The sequence below is a fragment of the Euprymna scolopes genome, chromosome 9 (genome assembly GCF_053919585.1).
Source record: "Euprymna scolopes isolate OS-2025 chromosome 9, ASM5391958v1, whole genome shotgun sequence".
Lineage (NCBI taxonomy): Eukaryota > Metazoa > Mollusca > Cephalopoda > Sepiida > Sepiolidae > Euprymna > Euprymna scolopes.
The window spans coordinates 55,819,313-55,844,710 of NC_136490.1; the positions used below are offsets into that span (position 1 = coordinate 55,819,313).

Genomic DNA, 25,398 nt, shown 5'->3' on the forward strand with positions numbered 1-25,398 from the left:
TTATAGTATTATAAATTTATTTGCTTCCCTAGGAAGGTAACTGTGATCCAAGGTCGTTACTAATGTGTGTGTGTGTGTGTGTGTGTGTGTGTGTGTGAAGAGGGGGGCAGCTCCTCTGAAATAAGGGTAGGGGTGTTTTCATTCAATTTTGATATTTATTTTTTTGATTCTTAGATTTTAGTATTGTGCTTTTTTGTTTCAGTCTTAGACTGTTTGGGCATTCTTAACATTATGTTTGTTTAGTAAAGAGGTGTATTTATAAATATACGAAGGGGATTTTTTAATGTTTCTATTTATTTGTCTCCCCATGTGGATATGACCAGATCCAGGATCGGTTCTTAGTGTGGTGAAGGTCTCGTTCCCCAGAGGGGAGGGGGCACTTGGAGGGGTATAATAGGTATGGGAAGAAGGATGATAGTTATCTCAGTCATGAAGGATTTCTCCTCCACTGACTGAGGAGGTGAGGTGTTGGAACAAATACTACACTATAGTTCTAGGTGTTTCCTAGTGTTGTTGCTTTCGAGGTAAAGTAGGATTGGTATTGTTCAATGTGTTGTATTAGAGGCGGGAGTGTTATGCCTGTGTGTGACTGTATGCGTGTGTGTCTGTGTGTGTGTGTTTTAATGTGTCGGTTCTGATTTATGTGTGGATGTGTATATGTATATGTACGTGCATGCGAGTGTGCCTTGCATTTCATGTTTTTGTGTGTTTATATTAGGCTCTGTTTAGTTCGGGAGTTAATCTTGTTATAAATTTTTTTTCCTGTGTAAGTAAATAAAAGTAATTGTCTGTTTGGAAGATTGTCATTATTTTAAAGCTATTTCCACTGCATGTGTGTACATGTTTTGAAACATAGAGGTGTCTGTTATCTGCAATTTTGATGTTGCTCTTATGTAAGGGCACTTTATTGCTGAAATTTTTGGTGGCGCCTATGTAGGATTTGTCGCATGCTGTGATTCGTAGTGTTTATACTATATTTCTGGAGGTGCAATTTAGATCCTTTTTTATTTTGAATGTTTGCGCTGGGTTTTTGAATGTGTATGTGTTTCTTTCAATTATTATGTCACATACTCCACATCGCGGTTTGTTCCATTTTGTAACCCCTTTTGTAGTGTGTGGAACGAGTTTTGAGGAGGTTAGGATGTGTTTTAAGTGTTTGGGTTGGCGTTTGCTTTTAATATTATTTTTGTTGTTTTAAGTATGTTGTTTAGTTTGTCGTTCTGACTGAGAAAGATAAGGTTTTTTGTTATCTGTGTAAATAGTTCTGGGTCGTTTCTGTTGTGTGTGGAGACGTATGCTAAAATTTGTTCTTTGTTGTGTTCTTTTGGGATTCTTAGTTGGTCTATTGGAATTTTTCTGCCAGTTCAATATCTTTCTGTATTAGTGGTAGTGGATATCCTCTTTTCCGCAAGGTTATTTGAAGTTCATTCAGTCTAGTCGAACGGAGGTGTCTGTCTGTTACTATGGTGCCGACTCTACATGATAGGGAGTAGGGTATTAATTTTAGACAGTTTTTAGGATGGTGGCTTTTGAAGTGGAAGTATTGTTGAGTGTCGATGGGTTTGTGGTAGATGTCTGTAATTATATTGTTGTTTTTAATTGTTATTAGGGTGTCTTGGAAAGGTTGTTCTGTGGCGCTTTTTTTCTAGTGTGACGTTTATTTTTGGGTGTAGATTTTGTAGCAAAATGTGGAGTTCTCTGATATCGCCACATGTGGTCCTCCAGAGGATAAAGCAATCATCTAGGTATGTTTTCCAAGATATATATATATATATATATATATATATATATATATATTGTGCTGAAAAGTAAATAGAGTTACTTACAACTAAGATATCTTCAGGCAGAATAGACTGTCTTTATTTAGGTGTTCATATTGAAAAGTGAACACCTAATAAAAAGATTTTATTTATTAATAACTATAGATCAAAATATTGTCATGTCCCTCATATAATTCAATTCCAATTTTAGACGTCACAGTAAAATTCCACAACCAAAATATATCTCTATTCCTCTACAGTAAAACCACCTTATAATCCTGAAAAATGTTCATCATATCAAATAGAAGTAAACAAGAATACCAAAAACTCCAACAACCGCATCCTTATTGTCTTGTGTCATGAGCAACATGTAAGAAATAACAACTAAACTGATAAAATTTGTTTAATAATTTACAAATAAATTTTACAATGGAGTCTCTATTAATGCAATAAGACAACCACCCACTTTCTAGCCATTGTCACCTGTGAATACAAACACAGAAAACATACTGCAACATGGTAATTACAAATGTTACACACCTATATGCCTTGTATGCATAAATAACACAATCCTCTTTAACATACCTCACACTAACATTCAACTTCAGCCACTGAATGTCATTTGACAGTTTGAGCATCATTTATTATCTACATCTATTATTTAGTGTGAGGATGCAAGATATATCGGAGAGAGCAAAACTCTTCCTTCACACAGCTAGCAGGACATTTAAGCCTATATTTAGCATACATTAGACAACATAAAATGTCTTCTGATTAATTGGAAAAGTCTGACGATGTTCACTCGACACAGGTATGAACGTTTCTTTCTTAGAACTGCCCACCTATGGAACACTGTTCTGCTGGCTTGCTTCTTGGACGACTACAATATCGTTGCCTTCAAGTCCAATGTAAACAAGTTCGGAAAAGTCTGACGATGTTCATTCTACCCAGGTTTGAACGCTTCTTTCATAGAACTGCCCACCTATGGAACACTGTTCTCTTGGCTTGCTTCTTGACCGACTATAATATCGTTGCCTTCAAGCCCAATGTAAACAAGTTCAGAAGAGTGACGATGTTCACTCTACACAGGTCTGAATGCTTCTGCCCACTCTCCTAAGCAACTTGCTTTTATGGTGCCCGGGCGTATCTCAAAATCTCATGTGAGACGTGATTTTTCAGGAACTGTGCAGGACTGTGGGGATTAAAAGACCATGGTCGCCATCTTGGATTTTTTTCATTTTTCCTTCTCGGCCCGCAGGTCAGACAGACACAAACCCGTTTTTTTTTCTCTTCTCATTTTTTTTTCTCGTTTTATCTCTTGTCTCTCTGTTTTCTGTCTTGTTTATTTTTTAAGTGTTTATTGCTGCGGTAATTATCCCTTCTGTGTTCTGCATTATGTATTTTCCTAATTCTTTTTTCGTGTCATTCACACGATCTTCTATACAATCAGTTCTCTTCCTTCATTTCTCCTTTTCACGTAGAGTCAGCCAATATCATCCTTTGCATATTGTGCATTGTGCATGATCATATGTTTCCTGGTCTTCTGGTCAAAATGGCTTAGTTCTTCTTTTGTTCACCCTATAAACGGCCAAGAGTATCTTATTAGTGACACTACCGATGTGTTTATTCCTTTTATTATTATACAGTTTAGTTTCTAGGAGTTTTCCTGTTCATTTGAATTATTCCTATGCAATTTTCTCTTTTGTTCCTGTTGCTTGGATAGTGTGCGCTTCTAGAACTCCCAAATATTTTAGGTGTCATGTTTACCTACTGCCCTCATCTCTGCTTGCTTGGGTAGTTCCATACCTTCTGTTGCCCCCAGTATTCCTTTTCTCATAATAAGCTTTGCATACTTTTCCATACCAAATTTCATTTGAATATCATGGCTGAAGCTTCTGATTATGTTTATTAGCGTCTATAATTCTTTTTTGGTTCTTTGCAAAAATTTCAGGTCATCCATGTATATTGGGTGGTTCATTCTTTCATCTGTATTAATGAACTTGTATTCGACTTGCCACTTTCTTAGTATATTTTTAAGAGGCATCATAGCTGCAGTGGACAGTAAGGGTGATAGGGAATCCCCTTTGAAGATACATCTTTGTATTTTTATTTCAGTTATGTATTGTCAATAAACTGTCAGCTCAAGGTTCCATTATTATTATTATTATTATTATTATTATTATTATTATTATTATTATTATTATCTATTAATACGATAATTTGTCTGTTATTTTCTGTGTCTGTGAGAGCAAAGACATCGGAGGATGATATCTAGTAGTCATTCAGTTTACAAACTCCATTGTGTCATGTCCATCCCCCAACAGAACCTGCACTTACTTTCATTGGTCTAAGCAATGAGAGCAAGTGTAGGTTCTGACCCACAGAAGTAGAGACTGTGAACCACCTGACATCCCACTGTAAGGTTATATTGGGGGATGGCTACTATATGACCTGACACAATGGAGTATGTAAATATCTTAATTGGACGACATGTAAAACGTTGAATATTGAATGCAGCAGCAAATCCTGAGAACATATACCAGAAAGAACAGTCAGAAATAAGTCGTACACCATCCATTATGACTATCCAATTCCTACAATTATGTACCTAGAAAACGGAGCCATAACACCTGACATAGTGCTATGGGACAAGAAGGAGAAAGAAGCAACTTGGGTTAAACAGAGCTAAAAGGGAAAAGATAACTAAACACCAAGATCTTTCGGATGACATGAAAAGAAACGGGAATGTTAAAAAGATCTCTATCATTCCAGTTCTTATAAGAACAACTGGATTCATGAGAAAATCTTTTTTCAAAAACTACCTGCTAAATATACCCGATTAACTAAGTGGAAAAAGCATGCAAACAATTACATTTGAAGGAACGGTCAGAATTTTTTTTTAAATCTCTCGATTGGAATATCTGAGTTAGTGGGTGAATGTTTGGCATCCTGCAGGATGCTCCATCCCCAGCTTGAACAAACTGATAAGAAAATTAAAAAAAGAGAGTTCCTTCTTTTCTCATTTCCTTTTCTTATCTAGCGATTCCTGGTGAAGAACGCTGGTCCGTTCGAAATATTGAATAAAAAAATTAAAAAATGAACAACACGGTTTTTATGCTTCAAATGCCACCAATTATCCTAACACACACACACACGTACGCATATATATATATATATATATATATATATATATATATAGTTCAACAGAAAAATGTGAGCATGAAAAGTAATATGGTTAAGCTTAAACATGGAAAAGTAAAGGACTAGTTCGTAAAACTGGAAAAGAAAAGGACAAGATATTCTAGTAAAAAATATAATAAATTTATAACTTAAAATATTACAGCATTAAGAATTGATTTTTTTTTTTACATGGAAGTCACTACTGATCAAGGCCTGGAAACCACTCGGGGATAAGGGTTATTGCGTTTACAGTAATCAATGGGATAATATCATAGTAATTGTTAGTAATGGAGATTTGATAAAGTGTCTTACTTAAGGGGGCGGTTTCTCAAGAATTTGTTTATGTTGGACTTGAAGACATCCAAGTTGTAGTCAGGTGGGAAACAGCCAAACGGCAGAGAGTTCCATGGGCATGCATTTCTGAAAAAGAAGCTTTGTTCATGGAATCTACATTTTGATTTAGGCAGAGATAAAGAGTGGGAAAGATTATTGACAGTGGTTTCAGCTAGACGGGTGTTTTTCGTGAAAGATTGGCGAGAGGGAACCAGAGATTGGAGCTCAGACGAGCACTTCCCATGGAAATAACGATAAAAAAAGAAAGACTCGCAACATCTCTTCTGTAGGAGAGAGGTTGCAGGGAAGAGAAAAGGGCATCCTCCACTAAGCTACGAAGTCTATTTTGTACTCTGTCGAGGCAGGATAGGCTGTTTTTAGCTGCTCCTGCCCAGATGTGGCAGCAGTACTCCATCCTTGGACGTACTTGGCTTTTATATAGATAGAGAATTGCATTAGCAGTGAGATATCTTCTGGAGTCGTAGAAGGATCCTACCATTTTTCCAGCGACCTTGGCCACAGACTTGATGTACGTGTTCCATTTCAGATTAAGAGTAAAGGTCAATCCAGGAGCTTGTCAAAACATGGAGCCTCCCCAAGACGTGAGTCATTCATTTCAATTGATGCCAGATGGGGATCACAGTGTTGATGATGTAAAGATAGGAGTTTGGTTTTAGATGCATTAAAGGTAACCAGCCACCTCTTCCCCCACTGTACCATGCGCTCAAGATCAGAGGAGAGAGAATCGGAGGGAACTTCGTCATTTACAGCCTTTGATGTGTTGCCATAGATTGTCGTGTCATCAGCATAAATATCGATGAATGATTTAAGTATGTGTTTTGAGAGATCATTGATGTAGATCAGGAAGAAAGTTGGGCCCAGGATGGACCCCTATTGGACTCCTGCATTAATACTGTTGGCCTCTGATTTCTGTCCATCAACTACTACTCGTATGAGCCTATCAGAGAGAAATGATTTAATAATTGAGAAAACATTTCCAGTTATACCATAGCTGGAAATCTTTTGAAGTAGGCCTTTATGCCATAACTTATCAAAGGCCTTTGATATGTCAAGAGCAATTGCCCTAGAAAGGAAGCCTTTGTCGGGAGATTCACTAATCCTATGAAATATAACCGTTAGCACATCTGCTTTAGATCTGGCAGAACGGAAGCCATATTGCATGTCACTAAGAAAGTTATTTCTGCTGAGGTGGTTGACTACTTCTTTATTTTATATAGATACCAGCAACTTACTCATGACACACAGGAGACTTATTTGTACTGAGAGGGGATGATTTATCACCTGAATTCTTAAATACAGGGCATACAGATGAGGTTTTCCAGGGTGTTGGGAAGTACTTCTCCTTAAGGCAACGCTTAAACAGTTTTGTATGTATGGGGGCAAGTTCTGGTTGAAGCTTTTTCAACTCTATAATTGGAATGCCGTCAGGGCCAGTTGCTTTACTGGAATCGAGGTTATTGATTAGCTTGGCGACCTTACACACAGATATTTGTATGTTGCATAGTGTGTTGTCTGTTATAGGAGAAAATGCGGGGAGTTGATGGCCTTCGTCGCATAGGGTAGAATTAGCTGCAAAGTTTTTGGCAAATCGTTTGGCCTTGTCTGATGCTGACGAGATGACCTCAGGTCCACTGATGATGGTTGGGATTATATAATGTTAAATTGAATTTAAAAAAACATTTAATGCTGCAATATTTTAAGTTATAAATTTATTATATTTTTTACTAGAATATCTTGTCCTTTTCTTTTCCAGTTTTAACAACTAATTCTTTTACTTTTCCATGTTTAAGCTTAACCATATTACTTTTCATGCTCGCATTTTTCTATTGCAATCCATTATTTTTTTCTGGCTTCTAATAAATTCTGCTTGTTCTTTGTTTAATTTCAGTCTAATTTTTTTTTGCCTCTATAAACATAACATACTCATACGTAATAGAAATGTATGTCTGCTTCAATAAAATCCCACCAATTATCTCCCTTTCATGCTTTCATTCTGTCTGTTTTACTTGTTATTTCTCTTTTTGCAACAACAGTGAATTAGTAGCAACACTAGTCGCTGAGGTCAAATCTTTTGAAATTTGACCCCTTGGCAACTCAAATTTTCGACCCTAACCGATTAAAAAGCTTGACCTATCTCTGAATACGTTTTATCTAATATTTCAAATATTGAGGCCAGAAATTGGCTTAGTAATTTGGTAGAGACCGTAGAGGTCAAATTTTTAAAAACTTTGACCTCAATTTTGACCCGTTAACATTTAACTTTGGGGCTCAAATCAAATTAAAAAGTTTGATCCCTGTCCAAGTAACCTACATTTGAAATTTCAAGTGTTTAGACCCAAAATTGGCGGAGGAGTTTGGTAGAGTTTTCAAAGGTAAAATCGTTGACCTTTGACCCCTTAGCAGCCAAATTTCTGTCCAGAAACCGATTAAAAAGATTTTTCCAAATCTCAATATTGCTTATGTTAAATCTCGAGTCTGTAGACTGAAAATTGACAGAATAATTTGATAGATAAATGTTCACACACAGACAAATTCACTTTATATATATATATATATATATATATATATATATATATATATATATATATATATATAATGTTGTGTTGCAAGTCCATTTCAGGTTTGTCAATTGAGTCTAATATATATAGTTTCGCTTAGAAATGTAAAGGTAATGAATATAGATACTAACAATTGTGGTGAAAAAGTAATCATGAAATATAAGCATGGTATTATAAATTCTATACTTCGGCATTCTTTTAAAGTATAATATTCTAGAACGTTCCAATAATGTTATTAGTACCTATATAGTTAACCGCAAAATAAAAATCAGAACATTCTGCAAGTCATGCTTACACGAGCAAGTTCCAATTATAGGAAGAGGGGAAAAAATTGATTACTTTTCAAAAAGAATTGGTTGTTAAGCACGGGAAAGATAAAAGGAGTTGTAGGAAGATCTCTAGTAACCTGAATATTCTTTTCATTACCATTAGTTCATTCATTGTAATGTTTTAAAAGACGAAAAGAACAGGTGCTCCAAGGAAGACTTCTCAATGATTGAGAAAATTAGAATGTTAGATTCATCAGAATTCAATGGTTACTCGTGAAGAACTGCATGATTCTCTGCATTTATCAGGAATTAGTGTAACTAAGCGAACAATAAGTAATGGAATTCTCAGGAATAGTCTGAAGTCATGAACACTGTGGAACGACTCGGTACATATTGCGAAAGGGCTTGTAGTGATATTTCTGAAATTTTAAGAGAAAAATGAGAAATTTTATGATTGCGATTATTTAGACGACTGCTTTTATCTTGACTTCTATTCTTTAAACATTCTGGCGGATATAAGCCTGGAAATTCTTCCGGCGTATCTCGTTGACCTCGGGAACCTTTCTAGAATTTGAATATACAATCTTTACTGCGGACGATAATCCAAATTATTAAGACTTTTACTTGGTCATGGCCAGTAGAATGAGAGCATATTATCCGTATGGATTAAATAAATAGTTCCGTTTGATATCTGTACTCCTATATATATATATATATATATATATATATATATATATATATATATATATATATATATATATATATTTGTGCATTGATATTCATATGAAAAAGCCTTTTTTCTCTATTTATTTAAAATGAAAATACAACTTTGTTATATATATATATATATATATATATATATATATATATATATATATATATATATATATATATATATATATATATATCGAGGAACTGCAGGTCTACTTAGCAAAGAACACTGTACCAACTGTTACAATTTGTGGTGGCGATATAAGGAGTTGGAGCTGTTTTTTCTGCGAAAAGTGTTGATAACATATCAATGATTTCTACTATTATATAAAAGGAACTTTGGCTGTGTGTCTGTGAGTTCGTTCTCTATGGACTCGAAAACGGTTGGGTCAATTTTTATGAAATTTCACATGAAGGTATTTTATGTGCCTGGCAGTGTCATCAGGTTTTGTGTCAGAAAGTCTTTGACAATTATCAATAATCGATAATCGAAATAATCCGATGAAAGAAGGAATTGGCGATTTGACGAAAGTTGACATTTTATGCACCCAAACATCATAAGTGCATTTGAGAAATTTTATTACCACACCAGCCGGAAGGCACAACATATAAAATGTAAGTTATTATCACCGCACAACCAGTAATGCCAGCTATATACAATCAACAGTAGGTTCTTTGATATGACAAGGGCAAGTTCGAGATTAATAATTGAAGAATGGTACTTGACTTTTGTGTTTTAAACTTTAATGCAAGCCATTATATATAAAAATAATTTTTATAAAATCAACAGTAAATTCCCTACAGTGCAATGTAGACTACAATATATTGTGAACTTAGTCACTGCGAGAGGCATGTGAAGCTTTCTCCAGGTGCATCGCGATTGATCCCCAATTATAGCAGGCAATCAATCGATTTGATTAAAAAATGGGCTATTTCATCGATTTTGATGACAATAAAAATATGGGAGTGTGAAACATTCGTTGATCAACAATCAGTCCCGGGGAACGTCGGGTCACACAGCTAGTAGTAGATAAAATGGACGTCAGAAAATACTTAAATAAACATGGAAGAAAATTTAGTGCTCTGTGTGGAAAGTCCTTTTCTTTATTTTACAAGAGAATCACTACTTATCAAGTCGCAAAGGCTACTCGAGTATAAGGGTTAATACGTTTAAGGTGGTCAAAGAGGAAACAGTGTGGTGATCGTTAGTAGTGCAAATTGGTGAGAATTTGATTATTTATGGGGACGGTTCAGCAAGTATATATCTACATTGGACTTGAAAACGACCATGTTGTAGTTAACTGGAAAGCAGGCCAGCAGAACATAGTTACATAGGCGGGTAGTTTTATGAAAAAAGCTTTATTCATAGAATTTGCGTTTTTATTTAGGCACAGATAGAGAATGAGTGAAATTGTGGATAGTGGTTGTAGCTAGATCAACTTCTTGTGAGAATTTTGCAGGGAAGGACCATAGATTGGCGCTCAAACAAGAACCTAGCTTGTGAGCTACATTTTTCCAACGGGGTAATGATTGCATTCATACAATGAAATCTCCAAAGAAGCGGCTTGTCAAAAGTAATGTTGATATCTGGTAATGGCCAAGTCAGTCCCCAGATTTAAGTCTAATCACGAACTTGTACCAGTATTTGAAATGACCCCACGACGTGAACACCCTCGACAGACCCAACAAGCTACAAAATCCCACCCCCACACTGCAGAGATCCCTAGATGTAAAAGATCTTTCTACTCCAGTAGTTTCTTCCCCAGAACCGCTAGACTTTGGAATTCCATTCCAGGTCACTGCTTCCCCAACTGTACTGACATGCAGAAGTTCAAGTGGAACGTGAACCAACATCTTGCTGTCCAAATCCCTACATAGTACCCCAGTAGTTGTTTCCCCTGATAGTAGCCCCCTACACCAAAGTGACAATGTGCCTTGTTTGGGGTGAAAATGTAATAAAAAAAAAAATTCGAGCACTTATCATAGAAATACTTATAGCGTCGAGAAAGACAAGAAATGCCTCTTCTATTAAAAAGAAACTCAGTCGAGCACATAGAATGAAAATAACTATAGAGCAGAGAAAGACTAGCAATATCTCTTCTATTATAAAGAAACCGTAAACAGGAAATGGTAAATTTGTAGGAAATGGAGATCAGATGTTCAGGATTAGTTCAAGTAAAACGGGATCAGTCGCTGGAAACTGTGCACTGAACGACAGCATCCACTGGCACAGATAGTTTGACACCAGTGAGCACTGGGGCAGGCATACTTTCGATGTAATTCATCAAGGAGCGTTAGTCCTTGTCTGTTTACAACTATGTCTTTTACTGTTTAATTTTTAACAGCCAGTAATTTACAACATTTATGTAGTGATGCGATGTGAAGTGCGGACATGATTATGTGCAATGCACATACAAAATTCAAATGGAAATGTTTAACGGATAAGAATTTTTTAATGTTGATTAGTACGGTAACACTTTTAAATTTGGCTCCTAGTTTTGTATTTAATGTTATTTGCTCTGGGATATTTATCCTGGATGTATATTTTTACTGTAAATGGCTTCAAGAATTTAAAATTTTTTTTATTGGTATCGTGGTATATTGATTTTGTGTTATTAACTACAATGTGACTGTATTGAAAAGGAAAGTCATTTTTTTTAAGTGTTAGTAAATTAAGCTAGTGTCGAAGATATGCATGGTAAGTCTACGGAAAAGTGTTGTTTCATTGGCATTGTGGTGTATTGTTTTTGTGTTATTAACTAAAATGTCACTATTGAAAAGGAGGGCAGTCATGATTTTTTATAATGTTGGTAAATGTCAATGATATGCATGGCAAGTATATGGGAAAGTATTGTTTTAGGAAAATCGATATAACAATTATTTTTTTTATTGCCAGAGATAGATTCTCCCAATATGACATTGCGCTTTTCTACTGTGCTTCCTTTGCAGCCCCCCCCCTCCTCTTTCACCAAAATATAAAAAAATAACTGTGTTTTGATCTTTGCTCTCTGGTATTTATATTTCTTGTATCATTGATTTAAACATTAGTGAGCCGTTTTGATAGCAATAAAGATGTAATAAATGAAAAAAATACATTAATTCATATAGATGTATTAAAGTTTTGAAGTTAATAGTAGGGCGGGGGTGTAAAAAAGCACTTAATCATTTTCTATTAGATAAAATAAGTCATAGGATGATTGGTCAGATTTGTACGATCAGAAATGTCAGAGGTTTTGGGATCTAAGAATCAGAATCGGAAAAATATTGCATAATTTCCGTTACCAAAAACGATTCTTTAATTTTTTTTAAAATCCAGATGATGTAATGATGCATTTTATTGATTTTAAATGAGGATCAAATAACATTAAAATCTATAAATACTAATAACGTCTAAATGCTTTGTAAATTTATTACCAAGATTGAAGTTATATTCCTGCTGTCACTCTAAATTTACAAATTTTGAAACGAATAAGAATCGATATCGGTAATTGTATTAGAATTGAAAATTTAGAGCAGAATCAGTAATTGTATATAAATTCGGAAAAATATTTGAAATTTAATAAATTGTATTGGAATCAAGAATTAAGAACAGAATTAATAATTGTATCTGAATCGGGGGAAAATTGGAATCGTCCCATCACTAAATTGAACATGTTTGTTTCAAATAAATAGTAGCTATATGTTAATCAATAATATTATCATGTTTTTTTTTAGAATAATAAACAAATTTGATTAACTGCATTTCATAATTCTTCAGATAAGAATTATATTATTTGCATAGCTGAGATTACAATTCACAGGGAGCAATGGTTGGAGGCGTTGAATAGCCAAGCAGTTCTAAGCAGTAGTCTTCTTGAGGCTGAAGATACAGTCGTTACTACAAGCAATACTAATAATAAAATAAAAATTGCTTATCTCTTCTATCCGGTTATGGCTGACAGAACAAGAGCAATATACCCTCATAAATTTAATAATGGGTTTAGTTTGAAATTCCTTCTAGATTCTCAAGTTCGTAATAAAGATTCCCAAGTTCCAAAAGATGCATCTGAAAAAAGTTGAAGTTTACGTTGGATGAAAAGTTGTGAAAATAACAACCAAGATGAGAATAGATCTCTGAATAATCTAAATAATAATGCAATGAATCTGAATCGAGTATTCAAATTTTAAAATTATTTATTATTATTTTTGTTATAGTAATGGTTCACCATTTATCACAGCTCAAAAAACACCCAAAGATAATGGTTAATTAAAGTGTTACTTGGACAACAGACAAAACCTTGAAAAGATTGAATATGAAAAATGAATGAAACTATTGCACTAACCCTAATGTGGGTTTAACTGACTTCCTCTGAAGGAAGAAGTTTCATAGGTGTATGAAATTCACAAATGGTTCTAGGTCACATGTATATCACCATTAGGGGAAATGACAGCGTTATGTTTTTACAACTCTTGCAGAGAAGTGCCAACGTCCCTCTACATACAGTGCCTGGTATTTTCAAGTTTGTTACCCATTTAATATTCCCAAATTAGGTACTCATCTAGTACTCGCCAGACTCAGGCTGAAAAGATTGGAAATCATTAGTGGGATGAGCAGAGTTGGATTTCCAAGAGAACAGCTCAATAAATATTTGTAAACATTGAACTTGAAAACGACCACGTTGTAGTTAGTTGGTAAACATCCCATGGTATTGTATTCTTATTTCTTGGAAAGAAATTTTGTTATGGATGTTCTGTTTCGTTTTAGATAAACATAAGAGGATAGGAAAGTTATTTGCAGTGGCTGTAACTAGACGAGTTCCTACTGTAAATGTTTTATGGATAGCTAGAGATTGAAGCCAACTCAAGCACTTATATAAAATATTTACAGAGCAGAGACAGGCAAGAAATGTCTCTTCTGTATGAAAGAAGCTCAGTCGAACACATACAATGAAAATGATTATAGAACAGAGAAAGACTAGCAGTATCTCTTCTATTATAAATAAACGATTAAAAGAGATCATATTTAAATAAATTTTTAAATCGATTTTATACTCGATCAAGGCAAAAAGAGAAAATGCTTACAGCGACACCTCCCTAGATGTGGCAGGAGTATTTTTAATACGAACCAAATTGATGTTTTATTCAATGTGCGGATTGGGGGAGAGGGCTAAAAAGAAACTCTGAATCTCTTTCCCTTGCATAAAAGAAATAATTGAACTCGCTCGTTTCAAAATAACGACAGGATAGAACACTCAGGGAAAAACAGTAGTTCTTTTATCTCCCCTGAAACAGAATTGGTAAACTGTTTAAATTTGGGATGTTGAAGTCAGTTGCTTTGTGTACTTTTAGAGAATCGGGTCACAGCACTAAAATCTACTCATTGTATTCCCATATAACAAGAGGTTAGCCGATCGCCTGTCAATGCCAACTCGTGAGTCTGCCCATTTGTCATCTTCTGACCTCTCTTTTTATCTATCGGTTCGTTCACCACATTCAAACACCAATCTCATGTCTAACCCCATTTTTTGTGTCTTTTTGAACAAAATTTATACATTTCTGCAGACCTCGATTTGTGCCCTCAAGCGTTTTCTCTAACAACTTTTGACATACTTTTTGTTTTATCCTTATAAATTCGCTGCTCAACTTTTTATTATTATTATTAGTAGTAGTAGTACTAGTAGCAATAACAATTGTAATAGTTGTAGTAGTAGTAGTAGTAATAATAATAATAACAGTAGTAATGTCAGAAAATATCAATATTGTTTTTACTTTTCTTGTATTGTAAATTTGTTATTTAATTTTTGAAAAGACTAGATTTGAACTGTAGATTTTTTAAAAAGACTAGATTTAAGCTGTAGATTTGAACTGTTGTCGTTGGTTGCCGTGTTTTTTTTTATAAAAGACTTCCTTTATGTTTCATATATAAATGTTTTATAGAATTTAAGGTCTCCTAATTAGCACACATTTTGTATGAGGAACATTCCAAAAGTAAGGCCTCCTAACTTTTTATTCCGCTCAAATGGATTAGCTGAGATTGCAAATTGCATTGTTATGATGACTGAAATTATGAATTCATGACCTGAAATGTTCATTACTCTATTGCAGATATTGACGGTGTGACACGCTAAGAAAGCAACCCCTGTCATGGCCGTGCATCAGAAGCATAGATGCATCATTGAATTCCTCTATGCAGAAAAAATTGAACTGATCAACATTCATCGGTGCCTGTTTAACATTTACACAGTCCGTACAGTTGATGTCACCATAGTTAGGAGATAAATTCATCGATTTTAAAGTGGCGACAAAGATGTAAGTAACAAAGAGTGCTCCCAGACTTTCATGAGCGAGGTATCAAAACAGGCTGACGAAAGTGCATTGAGAATGTAGTGATTATGGAGAAAAATAAATTCTGAGCCACAAGAGGTGGCTCGTTTTAATGGTACTACTCCCGTCTTCATAACTTTTCAAAGTTTTAATTTTTGAGTTAAAAAATTAGGAGGGCTTACTTTTTGTACGATCCTTCTATGTTGGTTAATGAAATCTAATGGCATCTCATTTTGATTTTTTTTCTGCATCTTCATCTTATTTTTCTCTCTTTACATTAATATTCTTCTACTGGTTTTACTACTACTACTACTACTACTACTACTACTACTACTACTGCTACTTATCAACTCGCATAATAATTGTTTTGCTAATTTATTATAATTCTAGCTTTTATTTCTTATTCTACTACTACTACTACTACTTCCGCAATAATAATATGCTAATACAATATTCCTTGTGCATTTATAAAAAGAAATATTGTCTTTTTGTCCATGACATGAGAACATACTCCTGTAAGATACTTATTGTATACTAGCAGCGAGACCCGACGTTTCCCGGAATTAAATAAGGATCAACGAATGATACACACTCCCATATTTTTATTGTCATTGGAATCGGTGAAATCGATCGTTTTAATCAAATCTATTAATTACATGCTCTACTTGGGGACCCACGGCGGTGCATCGAGAGAAAGCTTCACATGCTTCCCGCAGTGACTTAGTCCACAATACATTGTAGTTTACATTGCACCATAGAGAACTTAATGTTAATTTGATAAAAGTATTTTTATATAATGGCTTGTATTAAAGTTTAAAATGCAAAAGTCAAGTATCATGGTTCAATTGTGCTCTAGACAGAAACATTTGTTTCAAACGTACCCCCTGAATATCAAAGAACCTACTGTTGATTTTATATATTGGGCCTTTCTACTTATGCAGCAATAAAATTTGTCAAATGCACTTGTGAGGTTAGGCTGTTAAGGTGTAAACTTTAGTCAAAATCGCTTATTCCTTCTTTCATCGGATTGTTTTAATTATCGATTCTTAATGCTTAACAAAGACATTTCAACACAAAACCTCTCTAAAAACACCCGAAGAGATAATATACATTTTCGTGAAAATTTTAAAATTTGACCCAGCCGTTTTAGAGTCCACAGGAAACGAACTCTCATGCACAAAAGTTCTTTTTATATAATAGATAGATAGATAGATAGATAGATAGATAGATAGATGAAGATTATACACTTGCAGTATTCAATTTCAGGCACTAGACACTTAAAGTTAATATTTATTTTCTGGACGTGAATATCAAACCGAAGTGTGTGGTGACTGAAATTGAATATTACCTGCAACTGTACATCGATGATGATTGTATGTGAACAAAAAGCGTACATTGATTCGAAATGTGTGTTAACTGGAAGTGTATATTGACAGACATTACATGTCAATTAGAAGTTGAGATTTAAATTATTGAGATGAAGTGTATATTGATTAAATTTGTGTCATTGACTGACAGTGTTTATTGAGTAGAAGTGCATGTTGAATTGAAGTGCGCAGTAACTGAAATTGTATAATGACTTGAATTGTATATTAAGTTAAAATGCATATTGAATGGCATTGTATATTGTCTTGAAGTGCATACTGACTGAAATCGTATATTAATGACAAGTGTATATTGAGTTGAAATTTATATTGAATATAATTGTACTATGATTGGAAGTGTATATAGACTGAAATGAATTTAAAGTGTATATGCAATGAAATGTGCAGTGACTGAAATTGTATACTGACTAAAAGTTTAGATTGAGTTGAAGTGTATATCGAATGAGGTTGGAAGTTTTGATGGTTTAACTTAAATTGTATATTAATTCTAAATCTTTCAGATGAAGTTTGGACAGACAAAACTCAACATAATCATATTTGGAAGTATTAGCATAATGGATATCGTTTGTGACAATGGAATCGGCAATGCTTCAGTCAAATCATTTCATATCTAGTTTGATCAATTATGTATTAATACTATTAAGAAATATACAATTCTACGACCCTTCTCATTAATATGTAAACACAAAACAAAATCGATCTCAATCATGTTATGTTTTTGTAAAAAAAAAACACTCATCCATTTCTCTAATTGAACTTTAACAAAAGGTAGAGTATATGAAACTGAGCAAACGCCGTGGTTTACGCCTATTTTATAATACGTATGTCTCAATCTGACGTTTTCAAAACTAAATTAGTCGATTTCCACTTAATATCCTCAGGTAGGATATGTTAAAGGAGATCCTGTTCGATGGTTTTTCATAATTTTGTTTCTACTAATGGCAATAAATGGACTAATACTTTTCGTATCTTATAATTATCGGGGTGGGGGGTCTTTTAATTTTAAACTCGGTTTATATATGTTTTAACTTTCCAGTGTATTTTTTTTTCATTGTTATCCCATTAATTAATTTGATAGAATTCATGTTACGCATATCGTTTACAGAAAATACACGTTTTTTTTTACAAAGTTTGACAATTGTAATACTTCAATTTAAGATTCAATATAGATTTATGTGAAATTGCAGCTTGTGGTCAATGATTCATATACCATCTTTTTTATTATAATTATTCAGAATTTAAATATTTTACACGTATAAATAAATAAACTAACAAATAGAACAAATAGAAAAATTAATACACATGAAAGCAAAATAAGCAAACAAATGAAAATGTAATAAAATAAATGAATACAATTATTAAAATAAAATAATATATACATATATATGTGCATGCGCTTGTGTGTATGCGTGTGAAGACACATATATGTAGGGGTGTACGCGTATACATATTGACGTATACACTTTGACAGAGGAAATAATCCAAATTGAACTTAGAGTGATCTTTTAGAGTGATCTCCCTTATACCATCTGTTCTGCCCCAACCGGATATTATACAACACTAATACAACAGTCATTAACACTCCTAAATACACATTTTAAGCATAATACACAAAAATTAATGATTTATATACATTTAAAAAAAGCTACAATAATTCACAACAATACTTAATATTTGTCGCAACTCATATCCTAAAAATTGATTTGACAGCCAATCTGCGACACTGTCTTCCGGAAATAAAGAAATAAATTAAAAAGATAATAATAAAACAGACAAAAAAGGCTTTGCTGAAGAGTTGTACACGCTTCTCTTTATTTTTCCCTGAAAAAGAGATACTACTCTCGAAAATTAGGGACATCAACACTTACCATCTTGTACGACACATTATGTTGGTAAATAAACGTAATATAATTGGAAATTATGGAAAAATCCATCTAATAATGTTATTATTCTTTTATCTGGTTATAGTGTTGCCTACGAACTGCATTGATATAGTCTTCAAACACAACTCCTTTCACACTACGCACAATGCTTTAAGCAAACTACAACATCCTTTTCTGTTTTTCTTTTTAACGTTGATAGGCCATAAAACAAATTAGTGAGAAACAATCAAGACAATTATCTGTGTAGAGATCAACACAAAACGCAACTATCAAGCACTTTACACTGTTCTCATCGCAGATTTTGAAGACAAATTGCAACAAATACTGACAACTATGACGGATGGAAATGAGGAGAAAGGGTTGCAGTTTTATGCCATGAAAACAGAATGTATGGTAATCTGAAGGCTGAAGTAGCAACATGCAATATCAAATGTAAAGTTGAAATCATTAGAAAGGTTTATACACTAAAGTACCTGGGTTGTGCTATTACATCTGATTGTAAGAGTGACACAGAAATCAAGAAAAATATCGCAATAGCATAATCCGTCTTCCATAGCATGGAATGCATCTTACAAAACAGAAACATAAAACTGAACACAAAAAAATAAGAATCTTGAAGACGTACACATGGTTAATGCTCTTTTATGGTTAACAGGGTATATCAGATAGCATCATATTGCCACCGCCCCAACCACGATGTGGATGGAGTGAACTTTAGTGGAGAGCGGCATACTATCAGTTATAAATATCTGGTGTGAGAAGAAAATGGTTAGGTTTAAAGCCCTCTTGATCTTAACCCTGCTGAGACTTTGAAATCTACGACTTAGCATGTAAACCTTATGGTTTACAATTGTCAGGCCTGGTTTCCTTTGCTGAATCATTTGTTCCTTTGCGTTACTTTTTTCTGCTGCATCATTATTTGTACTCTGTAGGAGTTTTCACAGAAGGCATCATAAGTTATTACTCATAATAACTGGCGATGCTCCCTCAAATCTGGGTGACAACTAGTCTTCCCAGATTTCCAGTATTCTCCAGCTCTTTCGGTAAGCTTTGTAAATATCTTTGTATTATCATCCGTTTGTCATTGATTTCTCGCAAGCAACGATCATCGGGTTTCACTGAAATTGGAGTGACAATAAGCCTATCCAAGGTCTTTTATGCACTCTCTCAGAGAAGGCCTGATTAATACTCTTGTTCCTTGGTCTTTCCACCATCGTAAACCCGTACAGCTATATTATGTGGTATTAGCTTAAGCTATTTTTTTAAAAGGAGAATACACAGTTTATAAGATTTCTTGCAGTTTCATTTCCTTTGGATTCATATGGTGTTTTTCCATCTTTTTGTTTTGCATCTGTTGTAATTAAAAAAAAAAGGGAACATTTGACGAATTTGTCCTTTACACAGGGGACATGCTAATCTTCCGTGTATGGTTCCAATTAAAATATTTGTGCCTCCGAACCGAGCATTATTATTATTATTATTATTGTTATTATTATTATTATTATTATTATCTTTGAAATTTCACAACCTGACATCACCAGTGATTACTTACTTAACAATAACCGGTTGTTTCCCCTGGAGTCTGAGTGACAACAATCTCAGATTTTTAGTACTATTTATCTCTTTCAATAACCATAGTATTTGACTTTGCATTATCGCAATAGCCGCCTACCATTCATTCCTCGTCAATAACAATCATTGGTCTTCTCTGGAATTCCTAAGGTCTCAGTACTCTCCACACTTTTCTAGCGGAAGTCTGGTTAATGTACTCTCTCCTCGGTTTTTCCATCTTCCTTATCCCTTCCCGACCACTATGTGTAGTATCAGTCGAGACTCGATCCATCACATTGTCTTATTTTATGTGAAGGTAGGCAGTCCATTATTATTATTATTATTATTATTATTATTAGTAGTAGTAGTATTATTATTATTATTATGCATTGGAAGTTTTCACAAAGCCTATTACCAGCAATCGCTCAATGACAATAACCTAGAATGTTCCTTTGAAAGACGAGTAATAACAAATCTCCCCAGATTTCAAGCACTTTTCACCTTTGATAACCATTGCCAGTGATGTTGCATTATCACAAAAGCAGCTTATCGTTGGTTTCTCAATGGCAACAGATATTGGTATATCCTTTAGTTTGGGTAGGAAAAGGCATCTATTAGGTTGTCCGGAAAATAATGGCCATTTCAGGAAGTCTGTTTTGAAATTGGATTTTATCATAGGATTTTTATTATATTTCAGGTAAACATCAACATGATTATTGATTTATATGTGCTCTTTAATAATTTCTTACTTTTTTCTTTCCAAAAAACGTTTTATGAGCGAATGAGCCCATAATTTGGAATATGAGAAAAGAAAACTTACGATTACTTTTCCTGCATGAGTTTAAGCTTGGTAACAATGCTTCTCAAACAACTGCAAATATCAATAGGGCATGGGGAGAAGGCATCACAAGTGATAGAACAGTACGAAGGTGGTTTAAGAAATTTCGTAGTGGTGATGAGAGCCTTAAAGATGAAGAAGGGAGAGGACGGTCATCTAATCTTGACAATGAAAATTTGAGAGCCATTGTTGAGCAAAACTCACGGCAAAGTGTCAGGGAAATGTCTCGGGAACTTGGTGTCAGCAGTTCAACAGTGTCGGACCCTCTGAAGCAAATTGGCAAGGTGAAAAAGCTCGACAAATGGGTCCCACATGAGCTCAATGAAAATCAACAAGCTCGACGTTTTGAAGTGTGTTTGATGCTCTTTTTGCGAAACATTAATGATCCATTTCTTGATCGAATAGTCACTTGTATCCTTTATGATAATCGGAAACGATCAGGTCAATGGCTTGATTGTGATGAACCACCCAAACATTTTCCAAAGCCAAAGTTTCACCAACAGAAGATTATGCTGACTGTTTGGTGGTGTGCAATTGGTGTTATTCATTACAGCTTTCTGGATGCTAATCAGAGCATCACGGCAGAGGTTTACTGCCATCAACTCGAAGAAATGCATCATCATTTACAAAAATTGAGACCTGCATTAGTGAATAGGCGTGGTCCAATCCTGCTCCATGATAATGCGCGGCCTCATGTTGCGAGAATTACACTGCAGAAACTCACAGACTTGGGATACGAAACTTTACCACATCCTCCTTATTCTCCAGATCTTTCACCCACGAACTACCATTTTTTCAAGCATTTAGCCGCTTTTTTAAGCAACAAAACTTTCAGATCTAATGCAGAGGTTGAATCTTTTTTTCAAAGATTTCTTAGCATCTAAGCCAAAAAAATGTTATCAACGAGGCATAAATGATCTAGTTGATAGATGGCAAAAATGCATGGCTATTCAAGGATCAAACTTTGACTAATTTCAATGTCTAGTGTCACCTATTTGATTAATAAATCCTTTTTCTCTAAAATTGGCCATTCTTTTCCGGACAACCTAATACAAGAGGCCAGTGTTCTATACATTCTTCTAACAGAGTTCTAGTTAGTGGTCTTCTTCCTCAGCCCTTCAATGTTCCTTGATTCCTAACAATCATTTGCTGATTATTTTTTGCAAGAGGATGGGTGGGGGTACAGTTGTTTCAATATGTGCTGTAGAGTTATTAGCATCTAAATTATCTTAATACAAATAGGATTTTCAATTATATTTACATTAACTTCCTTGAATCATGAAACAATCTGTCATTTCCACATCAACTGCAACTTCAGTAACACGTCCTTAAGGAGTGCAACAGTGTTCACCGTCAGCAACGCTCATTGTAAAAATTGTCCGAAAGATAGCCATTAATTGAGGTTGCTGCAGAGGTTGTTGACAGGGACAACACTGTTGCCTATAGTATTTTGTCAAAAACATAAATCTTCAAATGTTGATAAATAAAGCAGCACAAGAATGAAAACCACAAAAAAAAATAAACTATACATATATAATTAAATGGACACTGTAGAGTTTTTATCAACTTTGGCTTTAACTGGAATGTCTGGTTGAGTTTCCAGTGTTTCTGTGAAACTGGAAGTACCAATAATGACTAAAATAATTTATAGTATTAATTGAATAAAAATGCCCATGTCCTTTGACAATTGATCACACTTGCTATTTCTCCTATCACTTTGAATCACACACACACACACGCACACACACACACACACACACACACACACACACGTGTGTGTGTGTATATATATAAAATAAGAAATCAACGTCGTTAGCAAAATGAGCAAGAGAACCCTGTAGAAATAATATAGAATACAAATTAAAATGGTCACTATCAGGAAGTGCAAGAATATATACACGTCAAGGCTTATCATATAGTAATAGCTAAGGAAATTTATTAAATAAACAGCAAGGAGTCGTACAATGCTGTTTGCATTAAAGTACATATTTATTATCCTGCCTAAAACTCAATTAGGTAAATTAAAGTTAAATAATAATCAGTATTTAATAGCTTTCAGAAATAAATAAATAAATAAAGATAAAAAATGAAATAAATAAATAAATAAAATAAATAAATAAAAGTGACAAGGGAAGTAAGTGAAAGAAATAGCATTTCATAGAATTATGCAAATATAATAGAAGGGATATAGTTTCTCTATCTTCAAGCACCTGGTAGAAATATTTAAGATATTTTATTCTGTCTTATAAATACTAGTATTGCTTGAACAATTACAAAATTTAAATTGAATCATAATCTAACCGAAATCAAAAACAGTTAAAATTAGAAACATGAGGAAATAACTTATAAGACGGTTTCATATATTTGGCAAGTATTTAATTAATTAAATATATGTATATGCACATATACATATGGATGTATGTGTGTGCATGAGTATATATGTATCTTTGTAAATACGGGGTGCACATGTATGAATATGCTTAAGTTAACAAATGAAAATATATCTAAAATACAAGGGAACTTTCTACTAAAGTTTCCTATCGAATTATCTCCCTTTGACTGGTCTGAGTAACAAGTTAGATATGTAGATACCTGCCCTTTTAGATATGGAATAATTTCTACTTGAGTATCAATAAACTTAATTGAAGTATATTGATTTATTTGATATACAATTGTGTTTTTAAATATATATATATATATATATATATATATATATATATATATATATATATGTACTAGCAGCTTAGCCCGGCTTTGCTCATGCCCAATGTACAGTTCATAACTTTATAAGAATTTGTATATATATATATATATATATATATATATATATATATATATATATATATATATATGTGTATATATATATATATATATATGTATATATATTGAGTGGCCGATCAGCCTTGATAAGTGGTGACGCTTATGTAAAAAAAAATGTATATATATATAAAAAAGAAAGAAAAATTAGATAAAATAAATTCCAGAATAAAAGCAAAATCTATAGCTACTTATGATTTTAGTACGCTATATACTAAAATTCCGCACGAAAAACTTATAAAAGAATTAAATGATACTGTAGATTTGGCTTTTCAAGGTGGAAAAGGTAAATATATAGACTTTTCAAACTCTAATGCTTTCTGGTGTAAAAATAAAAATAGCAAAACTAGTATTTCTAAAGGTATTTTAAAAATGCTTGTAAGTCATCTTATTAAAGAATGCTATTTTCAAATAGGAAATAAAATATTACTCCAAACGATAGGTATCCCAATGGGATTGGATCCGGCACCATTTTGGGCAAATTTGTATTTACATAGACTCGAGTATATATATATGTCATCATTATTAAAAACAGATATATCTAAAACATATAACTTTCATGGGTGTAGGAGATTTATAGATGACCTTATATGCATAAACGATAATGATGAATTCGAAAAAAATAAACATCTTATATATCCAAACGAACTAAAATTAAATTGTGAACATAGAGGACAACAGGCTACATTTCTGGATTTAGATATAAAAATTGAGGATGGAATTTTTCTTTATAAAATATTTGATAAAAGAAACGCTTTCCCCTTTAAAATAGTACGTATGCCCCATAAGGATAGCACCTGCCCCGTTTTTGTGTTTTATGGAACCATTATGTCAGAGTTTTTGAGAATAGCTCGCGTTACTCTAAAATTAACAGATTTTATACCACCAGTTTCTAGCTTAGTAATAAGGATGATAAAACAAGGTGGAGATAAAAATAAAATATTTAAACAGTTAAATAAAGCATTTGTTCGTTATCCTGATGCTTTTGAATCGTTTAAGATAAACCAGATTATATTGATAAAGGAAATCCAAAACTATATTAGCAATGTATAAATGTATTTATAATTACATATAATAAATATATATAGTTAAAAAAAAAAAAAAAAAAAAAAAAAAAATGTATATATGTAAAAATAAAATATTTTTAACCTTTATATATCTAATTTTAAATAAATAAGAATGTAAATATACAAACTACTAACTATAGTGGGGGTGATAAGTAGTTAAATGGATTAATCCAAATCTTATAAATATAAGACTGATAAATTAAAAAAATTAAAAAATGTATCCATTTTAAATGTGGAAATTGATGAATCGCACAGGTAAGAAATTCATTTTTATACTATGAAAAGGTTAGTAATTACAATTAAGAATAGGAAATTGGGAAAAAAATTTTTTGTAACTTGTCTTCTTCCTAAGATTAAGGGTGGTGGTGTTTGATCAACACTGCTGGGGAGCCATGATGTAATACACTGTTTTGTTTTTAAATCCCCGAAACAGTGTTTCATGGTAAACAACTGATGATCCCTTAAAAAATATAAAAATTGGTATTATAGTAAATTTGAGAGTTGATGCAGTGATTGCAGGTGATTAAATGACTTACTGACTAGATGTTTTTTTTTTTTTTAATGAATGATAAAAAATAATTTTTTGTGTGGTTTCAAATGTTAAAAACTTCAAAGACTATATATATATATATATATATATATATATATATATATATATATATATATATATATATATATATATATATATATTAAAAAGTTTGCCTCATGTCCAGGTAACCTAC

General features: G+C 33.3%; 1 pseudogene; it reads right to left on the minus strand.

The window, feature by feature from the left end:
- Positions 1-19,768: 19,768 nt before the first annotated feature.
- Positions 19,769-19,869, minus strand: LOC145285444 (U6 spliceosomal RNA; annotated as a pseudogene).
- Positions 19,870-25,398: the final 5,529 nt, after the last annotated feature.